This window comes from Chinchilla lanigera, unplaced genomic scaffold (assembly GCF_000276665.1).
Source record: "Chinchilla lanigera isolate Chin_1 unplaced genomic scaffold, ChiLan1.0 scaffold00007, whole genome shotgun sequence".
Lineage (NCBI taxonomy): Eukaryota > Metazoa > Chordata > Mammalia > Rodentia > Chinchillidae > Chinchilla > Chinchilla lanigera.
In genome coordinates this window covers 1,106,788-1,117,173 of record NW_004955408.1, presented here as the reverse complement: position 1 = coordinate 1,117,173, position 10,386 = coordinate 1,106,788, and the positions used below count along the sequence as shown (strand labels likewise).

The 10,386-nt window shown below is 48.4% G+C and overlaps 1 long non-coding RNA gene across 1 annotated transcript; it reads left to right on the top strand.

Annotated features, from left to right (window-relative positions):
- Positions 1-6,663: 6,663 nt before the first annotated feature.
- Positions 6,664-10,082, top strand: LOC106147266. The gene is made up of 3 exons (XR_001232073.1): positions 6,664-6,747; positions 8,874-9,037; positions 9,573-10,082. It is a non-coding gene; the product is annotated as an uncharacterized LOC106147266 (long non-coding RNA).
- The last annotated feature ends 304 nt before the right edge of the window (positions 10,083-10,386 follow it).

The window sequence follows — 10,386 nt, the reverse complement described above, 5'->3', positions numbered from 1 at the left end:
GAAAAACCAAAAAAAATAAATAAAAATAAAAATAAAGCAAAACTAACAGAATTATATGGTGAGGTTTATATTAGACATATAAATGAAATTATAACAATAGCTCAGAGAACAGGAAGACAATGAGAAAAAAAGAGAAGAGAGAAAATGAAGTTGTAATTCTATTAGTATTGCACATATTTGTGAAGTGTGAACAATAATGTGTGAAGTAAATGGTATTAATTATAAGTAGACTGTGATAAGAACACATACTGTAATTTCTAAAACAATTGCTAACAAATTGTTAAAACAATAGCTAAGTGCCAACAGAGGAAAAATTTTTTTAAAGAATACCACAAAATATTTACTTAATCCAAAAGAAGACTGCAAAGGAGGAAGTAGAACACAAAGCAGATGGGGGAAAATGTAAAACAAATAACCAGATATTAGACTTACACCCAACTCTATCTCTAATTTACTATAAATGAGCTGCATGCTAATTAAAAGGCAGTGATTATCAGAATAGTTTTTTTTTTAAAGAGTGCCCAACTACATGACTATGAAATTCAAAGACAAATATGTCAAAAGTAAAAGGATGGAAAAAGATATAATACAAAAATACAAGAGAAAGCTTATTAAGTAAGGCAAAGTACACTCAAGATGTAGAGTGTTTTTACAAGTATCTCATAGTGACAAAAGGATTAACTCAGTAGGAAGTCATAAAAACTAACTTAGGTGTGAACCTTGTTCGCACCTAATAATTGAGTTTCAAAATTTATAAAGCAGAAACTGACTAAAAGAAAAAGAAAAACAGATAATCTCCCAATCATAAGTGGGACTGCTAACACCTCTATCTCAGAATTTTTTTTTTTTTTTTTTTTGGTATCAGGAATCGAAGTCACAAGCTTGCACTTGCCAGGTAGGCCCTGCCCCTCGGAGCTATCTCCCTGGCGTATCTCAGAATTTATGAGACAAGGTGATAAAAAATAGATAAAGATATAAAGATTTTAACAACACTATCAGTAACCTTGATCTAATTAACATTTTTAACATTTTACTGTACAACTTCAAACTAGACATTAATTTCAAGTGCATAAGACAGAAAGAAAAAATATTTAACTTCTATTGATGATTTTTATATATTTATGGAGTATGAATAATAATGTATTTATATTTTTAAAATTTATATTGATGATGAAAACATCAAATTTTATAGAATGCATTTAGCGGTACCTCAAAGGAAATTTATCACTCTAAATGTCCATAACAGGAAAAAAGCAAAGATTAAAAATCAGCAATCTGAGAACTGGGGGTGTAGTTTAGTGGTAGAGCACTAGCTTAGCATGCATGAGACACTGGGTTTGATCTCCAGCATAAAAAATTAATACTTTGAATTTGTGCATTAGCAATCTGAAAGGAAGACTATATCAAACCCACAATGGGAAGAAGGAAAGAAACAATAAACAGCCAACATCAATTAAATATAAAACAAGCAAATAACAGCAAAATAACAACCCTAAAGATATCTCTTTGAAAATATTAATAAAATTGAAAAACCTCTAACACAACTGATCAAGGAGAAGTATAAATTACAAAATATCTTTTAAATTTCTATTTAATTTTTAATTGATGGAGAAAAACATATTGGTATAATGCATGATACATGACATTAGACACACATTTTATATATGAGTATATGTATATGTGTGTGTGTTAATATGTGTGCATATATCTATATATACATACACTCAAAATAGCTGAAGTGGAAAAGAAGCATCATTACAGGTCCTAGAAATATTGAAATATTAATAATAGGGGCTGGGGATTTAGCTCAGCAGCAAAGCGCCTGCCTGGCAAGTGCAACGTCGTGAGTTCGGTTCCCGGTACCGGAGAAAAACCAAAAAAAAAAAAAAGAAGAAATATTAATAATAATAAAATATTACCAAAAAGCTTACAACAATAAATTCAACAATTTAGATGAAATGGAAAACTTACTTGAACTTCATAATTTATCAAAAGTGACACAAGAAAAAGTAGAAAAAGTAATTAGCCCTACTTGCCAGTGTCCTATTGCTTTATAACCAATCTCAATGCTTAGTAACTTAAAATAACAACAGTTCCTAAGTTACCTGCCCTCAGCGGGAGGGTTCCTCCCCTGCAGATGGGGCTGGCTGGGATGATTCACTCTGCTGCTTTCCCTGGCAGCTGGGCCATGCTGAAGGTCGTGAAGGTCGTGACTCACACGCCTGCCACTCAGCGCCCCTCCACATCCCTGGACATGAGCCCCTTTGTAGCACGGTGGGCTCAGAGTCAGACTTTGGACACAGTGGCTGGCTTCAAGAGAGAAAGAGGGCGCTGATTCTAAAATTTATGTTAAAATGCACAGCACCCAAAATTGAAAAATTATGACAAGGTTGGAGGACTCCCAGTACCCAAATTTCAAGACTCATTTAAAAGCTATGGTAATCCAAATGACAGTAGTTCTGGAGAAAAAAAAAAAAAAAAAAAAAAAAAAAAGGATGAACACAAAGATCAATGGGACAGAATAGCATCCAAAAATAGAGACAAACATATACTGAATTGACTTTCAACAAAGGTGTCAAAGTAATTGGATGAAGGAAAGGCATTATTTTTCCTCTGCTTGCTACAAAACAAATTGGCAAAAATGTGGTAGCTTTAAAATGACACTGATTTATTATTGCGCATACAAGTATATATCGCATCTGTTTGTGCAGGTCAGAAGCTTGGGCATGGTGTACTGCGTTCTCTTGGGGTCTCAAACGGCTAAAATCATGCTGTCAGCCAGTTGGCATTCCTTCTTTTGAACTTGGACTTCTCTCCCAAGAAAGTTCCTGTTGGCTGCAGTACTGAAGTCCTTAGTTCAAGACAACAAGAGTTTCTTTAACGTCTCCTGAGGTCAGGCCAATGGAGAACGGTCCTCCCTGAATGATCCACAGTCAGGGGAAGACCATGTGCAGAATGCCCTCTGCCATACAGCATTACACAGTCACTGGAGCAATGCCTTCATGTTTATTCATCTCGCTCACGCTCCAGGGGAGGGCATTACACGGTGTGCATACTAGGGAGCTGAAAGCGTGAGGTCTCTGTGGGTTTAGTGTGGCTGCTGTAACAAATTACCTCAAAATTGGTGGTTTAAAAAAGACAAACCTTACACACAGTTCTATAGTTCAGAAGTCCAGTAGGTTAAATCAGGGTGTCAGCAGGACGGTCTTATTTTCTAGAAGCTACAGAGAGAGTCTGTTTCCTTGCCCTTCCCAGCTTCTAGAGGGTGCCTACATTCCTTAGCTCACGTCCCCTTCATCATGGTCAAAGTCAGCAACTCTAAGCCAAATTCTTAGTGCATTTGATCACTCTGGCCTCTTCTGCCTCTCTCTTTTACACATAAGGATCTTAGTGATTTCACTACACTTACCCAGATAATCTGGGATGCCATTGCTGATTTAAGGTTGCTGATTAGCAACTTTTTTTCTGCCTGCTGCCTAAATTCATCTTTTTCCTCTAATACAATTTTCAAGGTTCCAGGGGTCAGGATGTGGGGATCTCTGTGGAGCCCCTACTCAGCCTAGGCCAGGATGTTGTTGGACGATAGAGTGGCCAGTGGTACTTCCAGGCTCTTGCTGTCCTGTTCAAAGAACTGGGTGAAAAGGGTGAGGAACAGGAAAGTTTGATGTTTATTTAAGGCAAAAGAAGAAAAAAGTGAGCAAGAGAGGGCAGTGGCAGTAAAGCCCATGGCTGCCATCTTTAATATCTTCTTTCTGATGTCATGTCCAGGTCACCCTATCAAAGGCTTGCTTGATCTCATGCCGAAAGAACTGAAGACAGCATTCTCTAATAGTGTCAGACACAGGGCTCTGAAGCTGCTCTGCACATGTGTCCAGAATCTCCATATCAACTGGTCTCTGTGACCGACAGGTCATGCCCAATTGCCCAGCCACTCTGCTAAGCTCTCAAGAAAACATCTTAGAGTTCTTCCTACCCCAGAAAAATCTAGTTTTTCAACAATGGTGCTGTACTCACTGGACACCTATTTGGGGAAATATGAATCTCTCTTCTTACATCACAGAAAAAGTAAATAAAAAATAAATACAAACATTAAAAATAAAATTATAGGAACATATACAAATGGTCAGTAAAGATGTCTTAAAATGCTTATTTTCATTAGTCATTAGAAAAATGGGAGTCAGACCCTGGAGACACTACTTCACATCCACTAAGATGACTGTAATTAAAAAGAAAAAGGGAAGGAAAGAGGAAAAGAAAGAGGGAGGGAGGAAAGGCTGGCAAGAAACTGATGGAGAGACTAAAACGCTGGTGCCTTGCCGGCATGAAAGGAAAATGGCGTGGCCACTGTGGAAAACAGTATGCTGGTTTCTCGTTAAACATAAAGTTACCACCCAGCAAGTCCACTGCTGACGATATACTGGTCTTAGTCCACTTTCTATTGCTGTAACAGAATACCTGAGACTAGACAATTCACTTTAAAAACAGGTTGACTTATCTCATGGCTGTGGAGGCTGGAAGTCCAAGATCTGGAGCTGCATCTGCTCAGCTTTTGGCAAAGCACCATCCCAAGATCCTTTGCTATGCCCATGTAACATTCCCACCGGCTCCAGAGGAGGCTGGGTGGAGCTTGTCGCAAGCACTAGATGGAGCAACTAGAGGATCTGCTCATACAGGGGAGGCTACAGGGGGAGCAGAGGGCTGGGGGAGGCAAGCTCAAGTACTGGGTCTGTGGAGAGGTCAAAGGGGCCAAGTCCAAGTGCAGGGCTGGAGTCTGGAGCCAAGAGTCACGAGCCTGGGTGACTATGACATTGTGTGGAGACAGCTTACAGTGAGAAGGAAAGAGAGCTAGAGACTGGGCGTGGTGCAGTTGTAGAAGGAGGAAGTAGAAAAGGAGACCAGGGGCTGGGGATTTAGCTCAGCGGCAAAAGCGCCTGCCTGGCAAGCGCAAGGTCGTGGGTTCGGTTCCCGGTACCGGAGAAAAACCAAAAAAAAAAAAAAAAAAAAAAAAAAAAAAAAAAAAAAAAGAAAAGGAGACCAACTGTGTCCAGGACACAGAGAGAGTGAAGGGCAGCCCTGGGGTCTGGGAGCTGAGAAACTCACACAGAGTCTGTGAGCTTGAAGGAGCAGACGTACATCCGCTGTGGTGGAGATGCGCCAGCACTGCTCCCCACGTGTGCCAGGGAGCACTCGGCCTCAGACCACACACTCGGGTGCAGCTGGTCCCACTGATGACCTGGGCCAAGGGCACAGACTGTCGCCCCAGGAAGCTAGGATTTGGAAAGCGGCTGCCTACCTGCCTACCTGGCATGCCTGATACCTGGGCACCACTGTGTCCCCACCTCCGTGAGCTTCAGGTGGAGGGGCCAGATGCTGTGGAAGCCTGAGAGCATCTCTGCTCAAGGATCACTCTGGGGTGTGCTTACCCGAGTCCTCCACCTGGACTTCCTTCTGAGGACCACCAGGGTGACTAGTTCCTGGTCCCCTCCCCAGCTCAGGGCAGGCATGGCCAGTGGGCAGGAGTGTGTAACCCAAGAGCAGGCACTCCTACCTAGGGAGGGTCCAAGCGGGGACCAACCCCTGCACCAAGCTTTACTGTCCAGGGAACACTTTGCCCCTTAAGCCCATTGGGTGGGTCTCTGAGAACAAACTGACATGGGCCTCACACTTTCAAGTCCACTCCCAGCCACTCCCGGCCAGCCTCTGCCTGGACCCTCAGTGGCCACTGTCCACATTCCCACTCAAGTTCCACAGACACAAGGTCTGAGCAGCCACCAGCACGGCCACCACCCGGCACCACCTCCCCATCCCCAACCAAAGGCTGGAGATGGGACAGGGCTCCTCCTCTGCAGGACAGCTTTGTTCCTGAGTCCAGTTCTACTGGTAAGACCAGACCCAGTGGGCCAGCGCCTTCTCCATGAAACGCCTTGGCCCGCGGGTGCCTGGGGAACTTGAAGGCTCCCTCTCTGCTAATTCTCTTGTTCCTGACTGGCTTTTACAGCTCATTAGAACCACCAGGACCTGGCTGGCTGCCTAACGAGACAGGGGCTTCCTCAACCCAGGAAGCACTCGGCCCTAATGAGTGTTCCTGGGCCAAAAACACACATGCTGTGGGTTAAGAGTGGAGAATTAGCATTTATGGTGGATTCTGGTTTTAATAAGGCCAACAGGGACTCTTCCAGCTGAACCAAAAACACCACCGATGGATGGCAGAGCTGGGTGTCACGTGGGGGCAGAGCGCTAAGTGGACCTGTGGCCTCTCCCATAGGACTGCATCCTCCCTCCTGCTTCCTCAGCCCCATCCAACCGGACCAGCCCCTGCTCCAAGCCTGGCTCCCACCCACGCCTCCAACCAGATATCCCCACCACCACTAGAGCCGCCAGGAGAGGGGCAGAGGGCAGAGGCCCAGCGGGGTCTCCAGAGGGTGCTGACAGCAGGTGGGACGGGCATTCCAGGACACCCAGCCCCAGCTCCTCCTCCTTGGGAGGAAACCCAGTTTAATAAGAACACACCAAGCCAGGTTTGGTGGCGTGCACCTGTAATTCCAGCTTCTCTGGAGGCAGAAGTGGGAGGATTTGCTGCACCCAGGAGTTTGAAGCCAGCCATAGCAATAGTCTGCTATGGGCACCATAGCAATAGTCTGTTCCTGAAGGAAGAGGGAGAGGGAAGAAAGGAAGAAGGGAGACAAGGGTGACAGCGCACCAGACTTGTGGAGGTGACAGGGCCCATCCACCCCGCCCTGTGGCCAGGTAGGTCCCATCCCACCAGCCCGGGAGTCAAACAGGGCAATGTCCCACTGGGAGGCCCAGGGGTAGCTGCTGGCTTGTGCCCTCCTCCTGGGCCCCCACGTGCCCGCTGCAGGCTGCGCTAGGAAAGCTGGCACCCACAGGTACGTATAGGGTGAGCCCAGGCCCACGGCTTCTCTGCCGGAGGGGGGATACTGGAGCCACACTGTGGCTGAGCTGCCCAGAGCCCCTCCCAGCTGGTGACCCGGGCCCACACCCTTGGTGGGCCAGGACCTACCCTCCACTCCTGGTCTCCAAGGCTGGCACGGGGCCCTGTTCCAGAAGCTGTGTTCCCTGGGAGAACTGTACCCGGAGCCCAGCATCAGGACACCGTGTGCATGTCTCTTACAGAGCAAACAGCTCTCGCCTCTCGGCCTCCTGCCAGACTTTGATTCATGCAACTTAGAAAATAAGGCATATTTTCATGCTGTTTGCCACATTTATTAAGGAGAAATGTGTTTAATTGACTGGCTCAAAACCTGCCCTCTTGTCAACTCATCCAGCAAGTCAGCCTTCAAATCCTTCTCAATCTTCCCTGGGCCTGCGTCAAAAGCTCTAAAGCTACCAAACAATCAAAGGGACCCAAAACACTGTCTTCCAGCTGAGAACTTCTTGTTGAGTATTCATTTCCTCGAGCCTTGCTTCAGAGCCCTTCCCCCACCCTCTTGTTTCCACAATCCTGAGGCTCGGGCAATTAAAATAAAATATCCTTATAGTCTCTAGATGTTTACTAGACCAGCTGGTAATGAGCGAGGCAGAGCCATCTCTGTTACATAAAGGAAAAGAACAAAGAATTAGGAATATGGAAGACATTCAAACGTCTTAATTAGTGCTTCCATCTGTAAAAGAAAAGATCTCTTCATCACTGGAGGCACTCCCAGAGGCCTCACTTTGGGAAGGGCAGGGTCCCCAAGGCCAGTGTGGACAGTGGAGTGACCTCGCAGCCGGCTTTGTCCCTGGCCACACAGGCTGCCCGGGTGCAGGTCCCCCACAGGAGTCCTGGGGCAGTGGGGTGGCCAGGCCCATGGCCAGGCAAGGCCTGTGGGTGGCTGTGGTCAGTGAGGCAGGCCATGGGGGCAGCACCAGGAAGGAGTCCACAGTGGGGTGAGCCTTGGCGGTACCCCTCTCCTCACCAGGCCCAGCTGGGCGGTTCCTCCAGCTCCCAGCCTCCCCCTCGCCCTCTCCACAGGCCTGCTTGGATCCCCACACAGCCTCCACTGGAACCCAGACGTGGGCCGCACCACAGACAACCATGCCATGGCTCCAGGGGCCAGGCAGCGGGACGGGGCTCATGCTGGGCGGGGCCTGAGAGCCATGAGGGCCACAGGAGAAGCACTGAGCAGAGCTCCGGGTGGAAGAGTCTGGCTGAGACCACGCCCAGCCTGGTCCTCACAGGCCTCATCCCAGACCGCGTCAAAAACACCACAGCCCTGTGCCCTAGTCCAGCCTGGTGCGGGTCTTGGACCACGCCCCACACCCTATTCTGTTGTCTGTGGCACAGATGCCTTGCCACAGCCCGTAGGGTGGGAGCTGTTATCGGCCTCACTTCGCACAGATGGCAGCGCCAGGCACAAAGCGGAAGGCACCGTCTCAGCCAGCGGGGATTTGAGCCCGCCTCCCAAGCCCAGAGGGTCTGAGCCCAGCACAGCTGCCCGCTCCAGCCTGCATCCCGTCCTCACCGTCCAGGCTTGGCTCAGGCTTGGCCCGGGCACCCAGACCGGTGGGGGCCCCAGAACCCACACCTGTGCCTTCACGCCTGTCCCACAACCCCGCCTCCCCACATCAGAGCCTCAGCCCCCAGCGCAGGGCCGAGTCAGAGCCGGGCCAGTGGACACCCGCTGACCTCCACTGAACAAACAGTGGGAGAGTCTTTCGGAACCCATGGCAGGGAAGTGGAAAGGAAGATTGACACGAGCAGCCGCAGGTTCTGTGTGTCCAATTTAACGGTTCAAGGAGTTTTGACTGGGGAAAAATAATTCTTCCCTCTAAAGCGTCCCGATTCAGCATTGGACAGAGTCCCTTGAACCGGGGTGGGCCAGTTCCCTGTCTTTATGAGTCTTATGTCTTCAACCTTTGAATGAAATCGCCAGATAAACTGGACCCTCGGGGCAAGGCTCTCTCAGCAGCCCTGGAACACCTGAGCTCGAAATACCTAAACTTCACCAGATGCAATAAACTTGTTGAGTGTGGACGGGAAGCATTAGACAGCGGCCCTGCCCGGAGGAACTCATGGGGGAGAAGGTGAAACCTAACGGTGAGTTGCTGAACACTGCGGTGTCAGCCGCACCTACCGTACCTCTGCCGGGCTAGGGAAGGCAGAGAACGTGGGGCTGGGTTGGGTGGAAGAGAGAACTGGGGGTTCACAGAGGAGAGGAGGACACTTAACACAATCTCCAAGGAAAAGTCATAAAGCCCGAAAGGTTGGGCCATCCGCACCGAAGGAAGGATGGGAACACAAGCAAACCAGTGTGCATGACTGGCACGTCAGGCTGGAGTGTGCTGCGGAGCGGTCCTCAGCCTGCACGCCCCTCACCCCTACCTTTTCTTCTACTTTTCTTCCTGGTGGTACTGGGGATGGAGCCCAGGGCCTTCGCACTAAGCTTTGTCCCATGCCCTTATTCATTGATTTATTATTTATCCACCCAGGCTGGGCTTGAACTTGTGATCCAACCTCCACCTCCCAGAGTGCTGGGACTAAACGTGTGCCACCATGTCTGGCTTTGTTCATTTTTTATCCTTTCTTTTTCCCCTTTATCTGTCAGACTGACACTTTTTCCCTCTTTCCACAGTTCCTGGATGACTGACTTCCTCGCTGACCTCACAGCCACTGCTCCACTCGGGATCCCGTGAACCCCTTCAGCAACCAGGACCCAGTGCCCACCCCTAAATCCTCCACAGGGGATGGCAGGGGGGTGGACACAGCATGGCAGGGAGAAGTGGGGTGCTCTGTCTTGGACAGGCTTGAAATGTGTCCCCAGCGACTCCTGTGCTGACAGTGGGCTCTCCAGCATGGCAGCATTGAAGCCTTTAAAGGTGAGGCATAGCTGGAGGCACCATAACGGGGTCTGGGCCTGGGGCAGCACTGTCCTCAAAACGGATTAATGTGGGTATGGTGGAACCAGCTCCACCCTGAGGGGATAGGCTGCTCCTAAGGAGCCTGGCATCTCCCCTGGGTCCTCCTGCACAATGCCAGGATCCTTTTCGCTTCCCTGCCATGGCATGAGAGTCAGGGGACTCTCATGGTCTCACCAGGATGTGGTGCCATGCTGTCTGTGCCCACTGGGGACCAGAATCACGAGCCAAATAAACCTCTTTATAAGTTTTCCAGCCTCTGGCATTTCATTATAGCAACACAAGACGGTCTAAGACAGAGCAGGGGAGTCCTTGAAGACCAGGTCACTAGTGGAAGAATGGAGAGGAGAGTGTTCCAGGTGAACATATTCACACACTCACACTTATGCACTCCTACCACACACACTCATGCAAGCTTGCAGCATCTCCATTGTACACCTTGGATGCCGGCTCTCCCACCGTGATGGGAGTATATTTCATCAAAAGCCAGATGGTCAACCCATTTTCCCTCATGGCCCTGCAGGGCTGAGA